The 16,102-nt window shown below is 49.6% G+C and overlaps 12 non-coding genes and 2 pseudogenes across 12 annotated transcripts; 10 read left to right on the top strand and 4 right to left on the bottom strand.

The window, feature by feature from the left end:
* Positions 1-163, top strand: LOC137986454 (U2 spliceosomal RNA; annotated as a pseudogene; the record flags this gene model as incomplete).
* A 192-nt stretch (positions 164-355) lies between these two features.
* Positions 356-519, top strand: LOC137986443 (U1 spliceosomal RNA). The gene has a single exon (XR_011119818.1). It is a non-coding gene; the product is annotated as a U1 spliceosomal RNA (small nuclear RNA).
* Positions 520-1,495: 976 nt separating this feature from the next.
* LOC137986431 (5S ribosomal RNA) lies at positions 1,496-1,614 on the bottom strand (annotated as a pseudogene).
* Positions 1,615-1,882: 268 nt separating this feature from the next.
* LOC137986451 (U2 spliceosomal RNA) lies at positions 1,883-2,074 on the top strand. Its single transcript, XR_011119826.1, has one exon. It is a non-coding gene; the product is annotated as a U2 spliceosomal RNA (small nuclear RNA).
* Positions 2,075-7,712: 5,638 nt separating this feature from the next.
* Positions 7,713-7,903, top strand: LOC137986463 (U2 spliceosomal RNA). Its single transcript, XR_011119836.1, has one exon. It is a non-coding gene; the product is annotated as a U2 spliceosomal RNA (small nuclear RNA).
* A 194-nt stretch (positions 7,904-8,097) lies between these two features.
* On the top strand, positions 8,098-8,261 carry LOC137986442 (U1 spliceosomal RNA). Its single transcript, XR_011119817.1, has one exon. It is a non-coding gene; the product is annotated as a U1 spliceosomal RNA (small nuclear RNA).
* Positions 8,262-9,236: 975 nt separating this feature from the next.
* Positions 9,237-9,355, bottom strand: LOC137986429 (5S ribosomal RNA). The gene has a single exon (XR_011119806.1). It is a non-coding gene; the product is annotated as a 5S ribosomal RNA (ribosomal RNA).
* Positions 9,356-9,624: 269 nt separating this feature from the next.
* On the top strand, positions 9,625-9,824 carry LOC137986453 (U2 spliceosomal RNA). The gene has a single exon (XR_011119828.1). It is a non-coding gene; the product is annotated as a U2 spliceosomal RNA (small nuclear RNA).
* Positions 9,825-10,019: 195 nt separating this feature from the next.
* LOC137986441 (U1 spliceosomal RNA) lies at positions 10,020-10,183 on the top strand. Its single transcript, XR_011119816.1, has one exon. It is a non-coding gene; the product is annotated as a U1 spliceosomal RNA (small nuclear RNA).
* Positions 10,184-11,159: 976 nt separating this feature from the next.
* On the bottom strand, positions 11,160-11,278 carry LOC137986428 (5S ribosomal RNA). Its single transcript, XR_011119805.1, has one exon. It is a non-coding gene; the product is annotated as a 5S ribosomal RNA (ribosomal RNA).
* A 268-nt stretch (positions 11,279-11,546) lies between these two features.
* Positions 11,547-11,736, top strand: LOC137986452 (U2 spliceosomal RNA). Its single transcript, XR_011119827.1, has one exon. It is a non-coding gene; the product is annotated as a U2 spliceosomal RNA (small nuclear RNA).
* A 194-nt stretch (positions 11,737-11,930) lies between these two features.
* On the top strand, positions 11,931-12,094 carry LOC137986439 (U1 spliceosomal RNA). The gene has a single exon (XR_011119815.1). It is a non-coding gene; the product is annotated as a U1 spliceosomal RNA (small nuclear RNA).
* Positions 12,095-13,070: 976 nt separating this feature from the next.
* Positions 13,071-13,189, bottom strand: LOC137986427 (5S ribosomal RNA). The gene has a single exon (XR_011119804.1). It is a non-coding gene; the product is annotated as a 5S ribosomal RNA (ribosomal RNA).
* A 268-nt stretch (positions 13,190-13,457) lies between these two features.
* Positions 13,458-13,649, top strand: LOC137986450 (U2 spliceosomal RNA). The gene has a single exon (XR_011119825.1). It is a non-coding gene; the product is annotated as a U2 spliceosomal RNA (small nuclear RNA).
* Positions 13,650-16,102: the final 2,453 nt, after the last annotated feature.

Raw genomic sequence — 16,102 nt, 5'->3', positions numbered from 1 at the left:
GTAATATCTGTTCTTATCAGCTTAATATCTGAGACGCCGTGCTCATCGAGCAGCTCATATATTAAACTGATTTTTGGAACTGGGCCGTGGAAAAGAGGCGTGCCGTCGTCCCGGCCACGGGTTGCCTCGGTATAGCACTACCTCCGAGCGTGGCCCACTTCCCTCTGGGAAGAAATAATCAAGTGAAAGCAGAACAATGACCAAGCAACCAACCTTCACATTCTCTTCTCTTTTCTAGGTAGCATAGCAGCGAGTGGACAGCACGACACGACAGGACGAGGAGCACGTGACCCCCATTACCACATGGTATGCGCAGACAAGTTGCGTTTTGCGGTTCCGGAGAGGTTGAAAAGGCATACTTACCTGACGCGGGAGGCACTGTGATCAGGGAGGCAGTCCTCTCAAGGTGAGGCTCTTTCATTGCACTTCGATTGGGTTGACCCTTGCGATTACCCCAAATGTGGGTAACTCGAGCGTATAATTTCTGGTAGTGGGGACCTGCGTTCGCGCTAGTCCCCGCACCAAACCCCGGTGGCAAAGTTGGCTAATGGGAAGGTTTGTTGGTAACGTTTCAGGCAGGGCAGGGAAGGAGATGCGGTGGCGGTGTAAGGACTAAGGAAGGTGAGTTGTATTTGTGAATTCCACTGCTGAAATTGTAGGTGAATGTTCCGTACTTGGTGCACTGCAAAACTGTGATTTTATTTCTTTCATTCTTGGCCGTAGAGAGAGCGAGAGGACGTGTTTATTTCAGCCGCATCGATTTCCATCGATAGACGAGTGAGACAAGAAAATGCCAGCGGGTCGAGCTCTTATCCTCGTGCATCGTTTCGAAAACGTAAGTGGATGTGTGTTTGTACTGCTCCATCGCGATAGATTTCTTTTGCGTTGTGTTATGTTGCGTTCTGGAGAGCCCGTTTTGCATTGAGTAACTGAGGACCCGCCAGATCAGTTGGCGTTACATTTCTGTGGCCAACACTTTGTGGTTTCTCTATGTTATCAGTTAATTGGATTGTTATCATAAAAAGTAAATCTTTCATGGTCAGGATAGTGTCTTATCGGCCCTTTGAATACGTACTGTCCGTGTTGAGCAGGGAACAGTAAGACTTTGAAGTGCGCTACGTCACGTAAGTCACGTTTTTCGCAGGATCAATGTTGTAGTGTTGTAGCCTTCGTTGTATGCATATCATCCGGGCTAGGTTAACTTCCATCTAATGCATAACAGTGCATGCATTTTTTACTTGTCGTATCCTGTTCTTTGCTCACACGAAAAGATACGTTTCATGTCATAAACGTTGGATTGATAAGATCTCGCGCGCACGCGCTCCCTTGGGAATACAAGTTCCACTTTCTCGTGTGAACTATTTTGTTTTTGTTGTATGTCTCATCTTTGACATATCGTTGGCATGTTGTGTTCAAAAAACCTGGTTTGGAATGTTCTTTCATTAAGGAAACTGAGATTTTTTGAGATAATCAAGTGTACAGAAGGAAAAAGGGAAGCCTACAACACGGGGTATTCCCAGGCGGTCTCCCATCCAAGTACTAACCCCGCCCGACAGGGCTTAACTTCGGTGATAGGACTAGAAAAGGATTATACCATGTGGTATGGTCGTAGACAAGTAATTCGCCGTGAAAATTAACTTTGTTATAAGGGAAAATAAAAACGAGGTCAGAGCAAGCACAATGTGCATTTGTCCTCTTGCCGTCAACGCAAGTGCCATGCAATGCTGGTCCTGCTGCCCACTGTACAAGGGCGATCGTTGTGTGCGCCTCGCTTTCAGGTTGGCTTTGGGCATTCCTTCCTTGGCACGGATTGTAATCGGACCACCATATCTCGTGGCCATGAGACTGGGAGCACCTTGTCCGCTGTGAGCATTTACGGGCATCGGCTTCTCGGCCTTTTGGCTAAGATCAAGTGTAGTATCTGTTCTTATCAGCTTAATATCTGATACGCTGCTCATCGAGCAGCTCATATATTAAACTGATTTTTGGAACTGGGCCGTGGAAAAGAGGCTTGCCTCGTCCCGGCCACGGGTTGCCTCGGTATAGCACTACCTCCGAGCGTGGCCCACTTCCCTCTGGGGAAGAAATAATCAAGTGAAAGCAGAACAAATGACCAAGCAACCAACCTTCACATTTCTCTTCTCTTTTCTAGGTAGCATAGCAGCGAGTGGACAGCACGACACGACAGGACGAGGAGCACGTGACCCCCATTACCACATGGTATGCGCAGACAAGTTGCGTTTTTGCGGTTCCGGAGAGGTTGAAAAGGCATACTTACCTGACGCGGGTTTTTATTATCTGCCAGGTTCGTGCCTTTCCTTGTGGTACGCGTAAGTTCCGTATTGGAATTGGAGTGTGGGGACAAGCGTTTTTGGGATTTGTGGTAAGATTTTTGATTCCTGAGTTTTACTGGTGACCCTCCTGGGGACTTATGCTTGGCGTCCTGCCATAACCCAGGGTAGCCAGTCTTTCTGTTCCCTTCCTGGGAGCTTTGCTTTCCGGGGGGACTGTTTTTTCTCTTTTTCCCTTTTCATCATGCCTCTTGCGGCCTTTAAGAGGACAGTAGTCCTCGACCTTTCCGATGTTCCAACCTCTGTTCCCAGGGCGGAACTTGTTACAGCCATCAAGGGAAAGTTCACCCCCTTTGTGATTGACAGTATTCAGTTTGTTCCCGTAAAACTGGTTCAGATTACTTTCGCTGACCCAAAATGTAAAAATATTGTTGAAGGTTATGATTTTGTCACTTTAGCTGGTGCTAAGTGCAAAGTCATGTATGCTGGGCCTCGAGCTCAAAATGTTATGTTGTATCACTATCCCTTTGAGGAGAGTGATGATCGCCTCCGGCCCTACTTTTCCTCGTACGGGAAGGTGGAGACGATAAGGCACCAGCATTACCCGGGTGACCCTGCAATCTGCACTGGAGCCCGTATCATCAAAATGGTTCGTTCTGGCCGGATCCCTCGTAATCTGGACATTGCTGGATATAAATGTAAGGTGTGGTATGTGGGTCAGCCGGCCGAATGTGATATCTGTCGTGGGGAACACCTCACCAAAAACTGTGACTTGCGCGGGAAGTGCCGCAGGTGTCGGGAGCCTGGTCACATGGCCAGGGATTGCCCAACCCCCCCAATGCCTGGGGGAACCCACCATCTTCGCCTGCGACCCCCGCCCATCCGTCCGCTTCACTTGTTGTTGGTGCCACTCCCCCGGAGTCGCTGCCTCCCCTCCTGGATGTCAGTTCTGGTCCTGAGGACCTTCCCACTTCTCCTGCAAGCTCTGACCATGAGGACTCTGGGGACGAGGGGGTAACCCTTCGTCCTCCTGCCCCCACGCAACCTGGTATTTCAAGTTGGGGTTCCCACACCGACCTCAGGGACAATGAGTTATCCCCCCTGGTACTCCACCCATGGCCTCTCCTGCCACCAGTAAATGTTAAGGAGGGTGCGGCCCTCCCTAAAACGGTAATGGTGGGTCCTCGACGCGCGTGCAGGTGGCTGCCTCCCCCGCCGCTGCGTCTGATGGTTTGGCTGCGCCACAGAGTAATACAATGTTAACACTAGTAGTAACGTAGTTGGTGTAATGGACAATACTACTATAGTTAATGGAAAAGAAATGGAAATGGATAATAGTAATAATGTAGTTACTGGAAAAGAAATGACAAATAATGCTGTAGTTAATGGAAAAGAAATGGAAATGGATAATAGTAATAATGGAAAAGAAATGGATACGAATGATAATGAACTAGTTAATGAGACTGAATACAGTCAAAGTATATTTAGTGACGATGACCCTTTAACGGGCATCAATGTAACCCCTGTAAATACCCCACAGGTTCTATCTCTGTCTCCCGTAATGGTTAACGAGGTCGAGCTGACTGATTCACCAGTCACTAAGCGTGGACTTTCGGATGTTGAGGCTTCCTCTGATGATCAGGTCAAGTCTAAGAAGAAAGCGAAGAAACCTCTTCCTGGTTCTGCGGTCCCCGGCCGCTCGAAGTCTGGAAAGGGCAGGGAGTCTGGGAGGGCTGTTCATTCTGGCCTTCCCTCCTTGGCTCCCCCTGCCCCGGTTCGGAGCCGTCGCTCCTAGTTGTGCTGTCTCTCTCTTTCTTCTCAGTTATGGCTCTCTCTATCCTCTCCTTAAACACCAATGGTCTCAGGGACTCGTCCAAGCGCGCTGGTGTTCTGCACTGGTTACGTTCCTTTCCTCAGGTCCCTGACATTGTCTGCCTACAAGAGGGCCCACTGCTCTTCAGACAGTGAATGTCAGTCTGGTTTCGTTCATCTGGTTTTAATGCAGTTGCTTCTGTTGGCTCTGCACACTCTTGTGGTTGCATCATTTTATTCCGCCCCACGGTCACCCTTACGAGCTCTTGGTGTGACACCGCTGGGCGTGTTGTTTTTTGCCACTTTACCCATTCTGGGCACCCGTTTCGTATCTGCTGTCTCTACGCCCCCAATCGCAACCCAGCCCGTGACGACTTCCTGGACGACGTCTCGTCTTGGGTTGATCCCACCTATCCGACCTTCCTTGCCGGGGACTTTAACACTGTGTTCGACCGCGCCCTCGATCGTCGGGGCTCCAATGTCTCTGACACTTCCCGCGAAAGTACTGCTACCTTAAAACGTCTTTTTGACTCCTGCTGTTGTCTGGACATTTGGAGGCACCTGCATCCTTCCGATTCTGCCTTCTCTTGGACTCGCTCAGACGGCCTTATGGCCTCCCGTATTGATCTCATTGGTGCCCCGTACTCCTGTTACCATCAGTCTTGACTTGCGATATTATTCCTTGTCCGTTTTCGGATCACTGTGGTGTGGTGCTTTCTTGTAGTGTCCCAGACATTGCTGCTCCTGGGACAGTTTCTGGAAGCTCAACATTTCTGTCCTCAATGATGAGGACTATATCCAGCATATCACTAATTTTTGGTCCGTTTGGAGGCAGTCCATGCTGTCCTTCCCGTCACTAGCTAAGTGGTGGGATAAGGGCAAGAGCCAAATCAAAGGCCTCACAATTAAATATTGCGCTGAGCGCTCGAAAGAAAACATCGCAGTGTCGAGACCTCCTTGGCCGACTAGCTGGGCATCTTAAGAACCGTGTTGATGCCGGTTTCACCTCCTGTGTTGAGCCGTACCATTCTACCCTGTCTGCCCTTGCTGCCCTAGACCTCGAGGCAGCTCGGGGAGCCCAAGTCCGTGCTCGGGCCAATGGGTTGAGGAAGGTGAAACCTCCTCGGCCTTTTTCTTCCGTCTGGAAAAGAAGCGTGCCGCCGACCGACTTATTTCAGCACTTCGATGCGATGATGGCACAGTGGTCTCGAGTTCAAAGGACCTATGCCAGGCTTTTGCTTCCTTTTATTCTAACTTGTTTAGTGCCGAGCCTACTGACGGGGACGTGGCTCTTTCCCTGCTCGACGCCCTCACCTCCACCTTGTCCGCCGACCAGGCTCAACAGTGTGATGGTCCTCTCCAGTCGGAGGAGTGTTATACTGCTTTATGTGGGATGGCTCGAGGCAAGACCCCGGGCTTGGATGGCCTCCCTATGGAGTTTTATGTCAAATTCTGGCCGGTGCTCGGACAGGACCTCGTGCTCGTCCTGAACTCATGTTATGAGGCTGGCACTCTCAGCCTCTCTCAGCGTCGAGGCATCATTTCTCTCATCTTTAAGACGGGTGACCGGCTGAACCCTCGTAACTGGCGGCCAATTTCCCTCCTTAGTGTGGACTACAAGCTCGCTGCCCGCGTCATCGCTGGGCGTCTCCTGAAGGTTATTCATGCCGTGGTGGCTGAGGATCAAACCTGTGGTGTCCCCGGTCGTTATATTGGTGAGAACGTCGCTTATCTCCGAGACATGGTCCATTACGCCACGCAATCCGGGTCTCCTTGTGCCATCCTCTCGCTCGACCAAGAAAAAGCGTTTGATCGCGTTGATTGGTCCTTTCTGCATGCCACCCTCTGCAGAATGGGTTTCCAAACCTCCTTTCTGCGCTGGATCCGCCTTTTCTATAATGCTGTTCAGAGTGCTGTCATTGTTAACGGTCATGTCTCAAACTTTTTCAGTCTCACACGGGGGGTGCGTCAAGGCTGCCCCCTCGCACCTTTGCTGTATGTTATGGTCGCTGAGGTCTTGGCCGCCAATATTCGAGCAAATCCCGCCATTACTGGACCTTTGCTGCCTGGACTGCCCTCACCGCTCTCTCCAATTTCCCAGTACGCGGATGACACATCGCTCATCTTGTCCTCCGATGCCTCCATTAGGGCTGTTTTTGACACCTACACAAGGTATGAGCTTGGTTCTGGATCCAAGCTCAACCTGACAAAGTCTCGCGGCTTGTGGCTGGGGTCTTGGGCTGGCCGAACTGACCCCCCTGTCCCTCTCGACTGGACATCTTCTAAGCTTAAAATCCTCGGAGTCTTCATTGGCCCGCATGACATTGATGAACTAATTGGCGGCCTCGGATAGAGGCTGTGGAACGCGTCCTCTCCTCCTGGCGTCAGCGCTCCTTGTCTTTTCATGGCAAGGCTTTGGTCATCAATTGCCTGGCCCTCGCCAGGGTTTGGTATGTGGCATCCCTGGTCCACATGCCCCCCTGGGTACTTAAAGAACTTAACTCCCTTGTTTTCTCATTCTTCTGGAAAACCAAGCGGGAGCTCGTTGCACGTGCTGTGGTCGTTCAGCCCACATCGCTGGGAGGTTTCTCGGTGGTGGACATTAAGCTCAAGGTTTGGTCGCTTCTGGGTCAGTGGGTCAAACGGTCTACTTTGTCCTCGTCAAGCTGGTCCTCCTTTGTGTCGTACTGGTTTCAATCGTGTTTTGCTGCCTCCTCTCTTGATGTTTTCTCCCGTCCCGCTGCCTTCGACAGGTCCCTGTTACCGCCATTTTACTCCTCTTTGCTTTTGGCCTGGGAGTCGCTTGGTGGCTCTTTTTCCCCCTCCCGGGGAACTTTGGTTTTCGCATCCTCTGACCCTCACGTTGTCGCCTCCGTGGCTTTTTTTCTCTGCCAAAGTCGGTTACCAGTTTCTTTTATCCTGTTCCTCTGTCACACCGCACTGTGTAGTTAAGTTCTTTCCCTCCTTTGGGGACCTTTACTGGTATGATACGTGGCGCCAGTTCCACTTCTTTGATTTTGACCGCTTTGTTGTTGATTTCTCCTGGAAGGTAGCTCATGGTGTGATTTACACTGCTGAGCGTCTTCTCTCTTTTGGTTTATCTGTCTCCTCCGCTTGTTTTTGTGGTCCTGTCGTCGAGTCACTGTCGCATTTGCTCTTTGTGTGTCCCCTTGCTCAAAGTGTTGTTGGTTGGCTACAGTCCCTCCTTTTTCATTTCTCGCCTATGTGTCCTGTGCTTGAGCGTCGCCATTTACTTTTTGGTTTCAATTCCACTGAGCTTCACGCAGTGCCCAAAGTCTTCAGTTACCTGTTGTGTGCCTGTAAGTTTCACATCTGGCTGGCCCGCAATGACTACCGCTTTCGTTCTGTCAACCTGGGGCCCTCGCCGTCATTGAGGGAGCAAAGGCCCGTGTCAAGTTCCACCTCCCCTTGCTCTTCAAGCGTTTTTCAACCCGGAGACGTCGACGTTATTTTGCCCGCCAGTGGGGGGCGGATGGAGTCATCGCCTCTATGTTTCCAACAAGCTCGTTTTTCGCTTCGGGCCACCTGCTTAATTCACCCTCTGTACCACCTGATTTGCTTAGTTTTATTTCGCCTCTGTCGCCTAATACTGGTGACCAATGCCTCAGGCGTTGGATGAGTCTGTCGACTGGTGACCTTTGGTCTGCCATTCACGCTGCTCATCGAGCAGCTCATATATTAAACTGATTTTTGGAACTGGGCCGTGGAAAAGAGGCTTGCCTCGTCCCGGCCACGGGTTGCCTCGGTATAGCACTACCTCCGAGCGTGGCCCACTTCCCTCTGGGGAAGAAATAATCAAGTGAAAGCAGAACAAATGACCAAGCAACCAACCTTCACATTCTCTTCTCTTTTCTAGGTAGCATAGCAGCGAGTGGACAGCACGACACGACAGGACGAGGAGCACGTGACCCCCATTACCACATGGTATGCGCAGACAAGTTGCGTTTTGCGGTTCCGGAGAGGTTGAAAAGGCATACTTACCTGACGCGGGAGGCACTGTGATCAGGGAGGCAGTCCTCTCAAGGTGAGGCTCTTTCATTGCACTTCGATTGGGTTGACCCTTGCGATTACCCCAAATGTGGGTAACTCGAGCGTATAATTTCTGGTAGTGGGGACCTGCGTTCGCGCTAGTCCCCGCACCAAACCCCGGTGGCAAAGTTGGCTAATGGGAAGGTTTGTTGGTAACGTTTCAGGCAGGGCAGGGAAGGAGATGCGGTGGCGGTGTAGGACTAAGGAAGGTGAGTTGTATTTGTGAATTCCACTGCTGAAATTGTAGGTGAATGTTCCGTACTTGGTGCACTGCAAAACTGTGATTTTATTTCTTTCATTCTTGGCCGTAGAGAGAGCGAGAGGACGTGTTTATTTCAGCCGCATCGATTTCCATCGATAGACGAGTGAGACAAGAAAATGCCAGCGGGTCGAGCTCTTATCCTCGTGCATCGTTTCGAAAACGTAAGTGGATGTGTGTTTGTACTGCTCCATCGCGATAGATTTCTTTTGCGTTGTGTTATGTTGCGTTCTGGAGAGCCCGTTTTGCATTGAGTAACTGAGGACCCGCCAGATCAGTTGGCGTTACATTTCTGTGGCCAACACTTTGTGGTTTCTCTATGTTATCAGTTAATTGGATTGTTATCATAAAAAGTAAATCTTTCATGGTCAGGATAGTGTCTTATCGGCCCTTTGAATACGTACTGTCCGTGTTGAGGCAGGAACAGTAAGACTTTGAAGTGCGCTACGTCACGTAAGTCACGTTTTCGCAGGATCAATGTTGTAGTGTTGTAGCCTTCGTTGTATGCATATCATCCGGGCTAGGTTAACTTCCATCTAATGCATAACAGTGCATGCATTTTTTACTTGTCGTATCCTGTTCTTTGCTCACACGAAAAAGATACGTTTCATGTCATAAACGTTGGATTGATAAGATCTCGCGCGCACGCGCTCCCTTGGGAATACAAGTTCCACTTTCTCGTGTGAACTATTTTGTTTTTGTTGTATGTCTCATCTTTGACATATCGTTGGCATGTTGTGTTCAAAAACCTGGTTTGGAATGTTCTTTCATTAAAGGAAACTGAGATTTTTTGAGATAATCAAGTGTACAGAAGGAAAAAGGGAAGCCTACAACACGGGGTATTCCCAGGCGGTCTCCCATCCAAGTACTAACCCCGCCCGACAGGGCTTAACTTCGGTGATCGGACGAGAACCGGTGTTTTCCCTGTGGTATGGTCGTAGACAAGTAATTCGCCGTGAAAATTAACTTTGTTATAAGGGAAAATAAAAACGAGGTCAGAGCAAGCACAATGTGCATTTGTCCTCTTGCCGTCAACGCAAGTGCCATGCAATGCTGGTCCTGCTGCCCACTGTACAGGGGCGATCGTTGTGTGCGCCTCGCTTTCAGGTTGGCTTTGGGCATTCCTTCCTTGGCACGGATTGTAATCGGACCACCATATCTCGTGGCCATGAGACTGGGAGCACCTTGTCCGCTGTGAGCATTTACGGGCATCGTGCTTCTCGGCCTTTTGTGCTAAGATCAAGTGTCGTATCTGTTCTTATCAGCTTAATATCTGATACGCTGCTCATCGAGCAGCTCATATATTAAACTGATTTTGTGGAACTGGGCCGTGGAAAAGAGGCCTTGCAAAACTCGTCCCGGCCACGGGTTGCCTCGGTAATAGCACTACCTCCGAGCGTGGCCCACTTCCCTCTGGGGAAGCAATACTCAAGTGAAAGCAAAACAAATGACCAAGCAACCACCCTTCACATTCTCTGCTCGTTTCTAGGTAGCATAGCAGCGAGTGGACATACGACACGACAGGACGAGGAGCACGTGACCCCCATTACCACATGGTAATTGCGCAGACAAATTGCGTTTTGCGGTTCCGGAGAGGTTGAAAAGGCATACTTACCTGACGCGGGAGGCACTGTGATCAGGGAGGCAGTCCTCTCAAGGTGAGGCTCTTTCATTGCACTTCGATTGGGTTGACCCTTGCGATTACCCCAAATGTGGGTAACTCGAGCGTATAATTTCTGGTAGTGGGGACCTGCGTTCGCGCTAGTCCCCGCACCAAACCCCGGTGGCAAAGTTGGCTAATGGGAAGGTTTGTTGGTAACGTTTCAGGCAGGGCAGGGAAGGAGATGCGGTGGCGGTGTAAGGACTAAGGAAGGTGAGTTGTATTTGTGAATTCCACTGCTGAAATTGTAGGTGAATGTTCCGTACTTGGTGCACTGCAAAACTGTGATTTTATTTCTTTCATTCTTGGCCGTAGAGAGAGCGAGAGGACGTGTTTATTTCAGCCGCATCGATTTCCATCGATAGACGAGTGAGACAAGAAAATGCCAGCGGGTCGAGCTCTTATCCTCGTGCATCGTTTCGAAAACGTAAGTGGATGTGTGTTTGTACTGCTCCATCGCGATAGATTTCTTTTGCGTTGTGTTATGTTGCGTTCTGGAGAGCCCGTTTTGCATTGAGTAACTGAGGACCCGCCAGATCAGTTGGCGTTACATTTCTGTGGCCAACACTTTGTGGTTTCTCTATGTTATCAGTTAATTGGATTGTTATCATAAAAAGTAAATCTTTCATGGTCAGGATAGTGTCTTATCGGCCCTTTGAATACGTACTGTCCGTGTTGAGCAGGGAACAGTAAGACTTTGAAGTGCGCTACGTCACGTAAGTCACGTTTTCGCAGGATCAATGTTGTAGTGTTGTAGCCTTCGTTGTATGCATATCATCCGGGCTAGGTTAACTTCCATCTAATGCATAACAGTGCATGCATTTTTTACTTGTCGTATCCTGTTCTTTGCTCACACGAAAAGATACGTTTCATGTCATAAACGTTGGATTGATAAGATCTCGCGCGCACGCGCTCCCTTGGGAATACAAGTTCCACTTTCTCGTGTGAACTATTTTGTTTTTGTTGTATGTCTCATCTTTGACATATCGTTGGCATGTTGTGTTCAAAAAACCTGGTTTGGAATGTTCTTTCATTAAAGGAAACTGAGATTTTTTGAGATAATCAAGTGTACAGAAGGAAAAAGGGAAGCCTACAACACGGGGTATTCCCAGGCGGTCTCCCATCCAAGTACTAACCCCGCCCGACAGGGCTTAACTTCGGTGATCGGACGAGAACCGGTGTTTTCCCTGTGGTATGGTCGTAGACAAGTAATTCGCCGTGAAAATTAACTTTGTTATAAGGGAAAATAAAAACGAGGTCAGAGCAAGCACAATGTGCATTTGTCCTCTTGCCGTCAACGCAAGTGCCATGCAATGCTGGTCCTGCTGCCCACTGTACAAGGGCGATCGTTGTGTGCGCCTCGCTTTCAGGTTGGCTTTGGGCATTCCTTCCTTGGCACGGATTGTAATCGGACCACCATATCTCGTGGCCATGAGACTGGGAGCACCTTGTCCGCTGTGAGCATTTACGGGCATCGGCTTCTCGGCCTTTTGGCTAAGATCAAGTGTAGTATCTGTTCTTATCAGCTTAATATCTGATGCTGCTCATCGAGCAGCTCATATATTAAACTGATTTTTGGAACTGGGCCGTGGAAAAGAGGCTTGCCTCGTCCCGGCCACGGGTTGCCTCGGTATAGCACTACCTCCGAGCGTGGCCCACTTCCCTCTGGGGAAGAAATAATCAAGTGAAAGCAGAACAAATGACCAAGCAACCAACCTTCACATTCTCTTCTCTTTTCTAGGTAGCATAGCAGCGAGTGGACAGCACGACACGACAGGACGAGGAGCACGTGACCCCCATTACCACATGGTATGCGCAGACAAGTTGCGTTTTGCGGTTCCGGAGAGGTTGAAAAGGCATACTTACCTGACGCGGGAGGCACTGTGATCAGGGAGGCAGTCCTCTCAAGGTGAGGCTCTTTCATTGCACTTCGATTGGGTTGACCCTTGCGATTACCCCAAATGTGGGTAACTCGAGCGTATAATTTCTGGTAGTGGGGACCTGCGTTCGCGCTAGTCCCCGCACCAAACCCCGGTGGCAAAGTTGGCTAATGGGAAGGTTTGTTGGTAACGTTTCAGGCAGGGCAGGGAAGGAGATGCGGTGGCGGTGTAAGGACTAAGGAAGGTGAGTTGTATTTGTGAATTCCACTGCTGAAATTGTAGGTGAATGTTCCGTACTTGGTGCACTGCAAAACTGTGATTTTATTTCTTTCATTCTTGGCCGTAGAGAGAGCGAGAGGACGTGTTTATTTCAGCCGCATCGATTTCCATCGATAGACGAGTGAGACAAGAAAATGCCAGCGGGTCGAGCTCTTATCCTCGTGCATCGTTTCGAAAACGTAAGTGGATGTGTGTTTGTACTGCTCCATCGCGATAGATTTCTTTTGCGTTGTGTTATGTTGCGTTCTGGAGAGCCCGTTTTGCATTGAGTAACTGAGGACCCGCCAGATCAGTTGGCGTTACATTTCTGTGGCCAACACTTTGTGGTTTCTCTATGTTATCAGTTAATTGGATTGTTATCATAAAAAGTAAATCTTTCATGGTCAGGATAGTGTCTTATCGGCCCTTTGAATACGTACTGTCCGTGTTGAGCAGGGAACAGTAAGACTTTGAAGTGCGCTACGTCACGTAAGTCACGTTTTCGCAGGATCAATGTTGTAGTGTTGTAGCCTTCGTTGTATGCATATCATCCGGGCTAGGTTAACTTCCATCTAATGCATAACAGTGCATGCATTTTTTACTTGTCGTATCCTGTTCTTTGCTCACACGAAAAGATACGTTTCATGTCATAAACGTTGGATTGATAAGATCTCGCGCGCACGCGCTCCCTTGGGAATACAAGTTCCACTTTCTCGTGTGAACTATTTTGTTTTTGTTGTATGTCTCATCTTTGACATATCGTTGGCATGTTGTGTTCAAAAAACCTGGTTTGGAATGTTCTTTCATTAAAGGAAACTGAGATTTTTTGAGATAATCAAGTGTACAGAAGGAAAAAGGGAAGCCTACAACACGGGGTATTCCCAGGCGGTCTCCCATCCAAGTACTAACCCCGCCCGACAGGGCTTAACTTCGGTGATCGGACGAGAACCGGTGTTTTCCCTGTGGTATGGTCGTAGACAAGTAATTCGCCGTGAAAATTAACTTTGTTATAAGGGAAAATAAAAACGAGGTCAGAGCAAGCACAATGTGCATTTGTCCTCTTGCCGTCAACGCAAGTGCCATGCAATGCTGGTCCTGCTGCCCACTGTACAAGGGCGATCGTTGTGTGCGCCTCGCTTTCAGGTTGGCTTTGGGCATTCCTTCCTTGGCACGGATTGTAATCGGACCACCATATCTCGTGGCCATGAGACTGGGAGCACCTTGTCCGCTGTGAGCATTTACGGGCATCGGCTTCTCGGCCTTTTGGCTAAGATCAAGTGTAGTATCTGTTCTTATCAGCTTAATATCTGATACGCTGCTCATCGAGCAGCTCATATATTAAACTGATTTTTGGAACTGGGCCGTGGAAAAGAGGCTTGCCTCGTCCCGGCCACGGGTTGCCTCGGTATAGCACTACCTCCGAGCGTGGCCCACTTCCCTCTGGGGAAGAAATAATCAAGTGAAAGCAGAACAAATGACCAAGCAACCAACCTTCACATTTCTCTTCTCTTTTCTAGGTAGCATAGCAGCGAGTGGACAGCACGACACGACAGGACGAGGAGCACGTGACCCCCATTACCACATGGTATGCGCAGACAAGTTGCGTTTTTGCGGTTCCGGAGAGGTTGAAAAGGCATACTTACCTGACGCGGGTTTTTATTATCTGCCAGGTTCGTGCCTTTCCTTGTGGTACGCGTAAGTTCCGTATTGGAATTGGAGTGTGGGGACAAGCGTTTTTGGGATTTGTGGTAAGATTTTTGATTCCTGAGTTTTACTGGTGACCCTCCTGGGGACTTATGCTTGGCGTCCTGCCATAACCCAGGGTAGCCAGTCTTTCTGTTCCCTTCCTGGGAGCTTTGCTTTCCGGGGGGACTGTTTTTTCTCTTTTTCCCTTTTCATCATGCCTCTTGCGGCCTTTAAGAGGACAGTAGTCCTCGACCTTTCCGATGTTCCAACCTCTGTTCCCAGGGCGGAACTTGTTACAGCCATCAAGGGAAAGTTCACCCCCTTTGTGATTGACAGTATTCAGTTTGTTCCCGTAAAACTGGTTCAGATTACTTTCGCTGACCCAAAATGTAAAAATATTGTTGAAGGTTATGATTTTGTCACTTTAGCTGGTGCTAAGTGCAAAGTCATGTATGCTGGGCCTCGAGCTCAAAATGTTATGTTGTATCACTATCCCTTTGAGGAGAGTGATGATCGCCTCCGGCCCTACTTTTCCTCGTACGGGAAGGTGGAGACGATAAGGCACCAGCATTACCCGGGTGACCCTGCAATCTGCACTGGAGCCCGTATCATCAAAATGGTTCGTTCTGGCCGGATCCCTCGTAATCTGGACATTGCTGGATATAAATGTAAGGTGTGGTATGTGGGTCAGCCGGCCGAATGTGATATCTGTCGTGGGGAACACCTCACCAAAAACTGTGACTTGCGCGGGAAGTGCCGCAGGTGTCGGGAGCCTGGTCACATGGCCAGGGATTGCCCAACCCCCCCAATGCCTGGGGGAACCCACCATCTTCGCCTGCGACCCCCGCCCATCCGTCCGCTTCACTTGTTGTTGGTGCCACTCCCCCGGAGTCGCTGCCTCCCCTCCTGGATGTCAGTTCTGGTCCTGAGGACCTTCCCACTTCTCCTGCAAGCTCTGACCATGAGGACTCTGGGGACGAGGGGGTAACCCTTCGTCCTCCTGCCCCCACGCAACCTGGTATTTCAAGTTGGGGTTCCCACACCGACCTCAGGGACAATGAGTTATCCCCCCTGGTACTCCACCCATGGCCTCTCCTGCCACCAGTAAATGTTAAGGAGGGTGCGGCCCTCCCTAAAACGGTAATGGTGGGTCCTCGACGCGCGTGCAGGTGGCTGCCTCCCCCGCCGCTGCGTCTGATGGTTTGGCTGCGCCACAGAGTAATACAATGTTAACACTAGTAGTAACGTAGTTGGTGTAATGGACAATACTACTATAGTTAATGGAAAAGAAATGGAAATGGATAATAGTAATAATGTAGTTACTGGAAAAGAAATGACAAATAATGCTGTAGTTAATGGAAAAGAAATGGAAATGGATAATAGTAATAATGGAAAAGAAATGGATACGAATGATAATGAACTAGTTAATGAGACTGAATACAGTCAAAGTATATTTAGTGACGATGACCCTTTAACGGGCATCAATGTAACCCCTGTAAATACCCCACAGGTTCTATCTCTGTCTCCCGTAATGGTTAACGAGGTCGAGCTGACTGATTCACCAGTCACTAAGCGTGGACTTTCGGATGTTGAGGCTTCCTCTGATGATCAGGTCAAGTCTAAGAAGAAAGCGAAGAAACCTCTTCCTGGTTCTGCGGTCCCCGGCCGCTCGAAGTCTGGAAAGGGCAGGGAGTCTGGGAGGGCTGTTCATTCTGGCCTTCCCTCCTTGGCTCCCCCTGCCCCGGTTCGGAGCCGTCGCTCCTAGTTGTGCTGTCTCTCTCTTTCTTCTCAGTTATGGCTCTCTCTATCCTCTCCTTAAACACCAATGGTCTCAGGGACTCGTCCAAGCGCGCTGGTGTTCTGCACTGGTTACGTTCCTTTCCTCAGGTCCCTGACATTGTCTGCCTACAAGAGGGCCCACTGCTCTTCAGACAGTGAATGTCAGTCTGGTTTCGTTCATCTGGTTTTAATGCAGTTGCTTCTGTTGGCTCTGCACACTCTTGTGGTTGCATCATTTTATTCCGCCCCACGGTCACCCTTACGAGCTCTTGGTGTGACACCGCTGGGCGTGTTGTTTTTTGCCACTTTACCCATTCTGGGCACCCGTTTCGTATCTGCTGTCTCTACGCCCCCAATCGCAACCCAGCCCGTGACGACTTCCTGGACGACGTCTCGTCTTGGGTTGATCCCACCTATCCGACCTTCC

The sequence above is a fragment of the Montipora foliosa genome, unplaced genomic scaffold, assembly GCF_036669935.1.
Source record: "Montipora foliosa isolate CH-2021 unplaced genomic scaffold, ASM3666993v2 scaffold_209, whole genome shotgun sequence".
NCBI lineage: Eukaryota > Metazoa > Cnidaria > Anthozoa > Scleractinia > Acroporidae > Montipora > Montipora foliosa.
The sequence above is the reverse complement of the archived record's forward strand: the minus strand, read 5'-3'. Positions and strand labels throughout refer to the sequence as shown.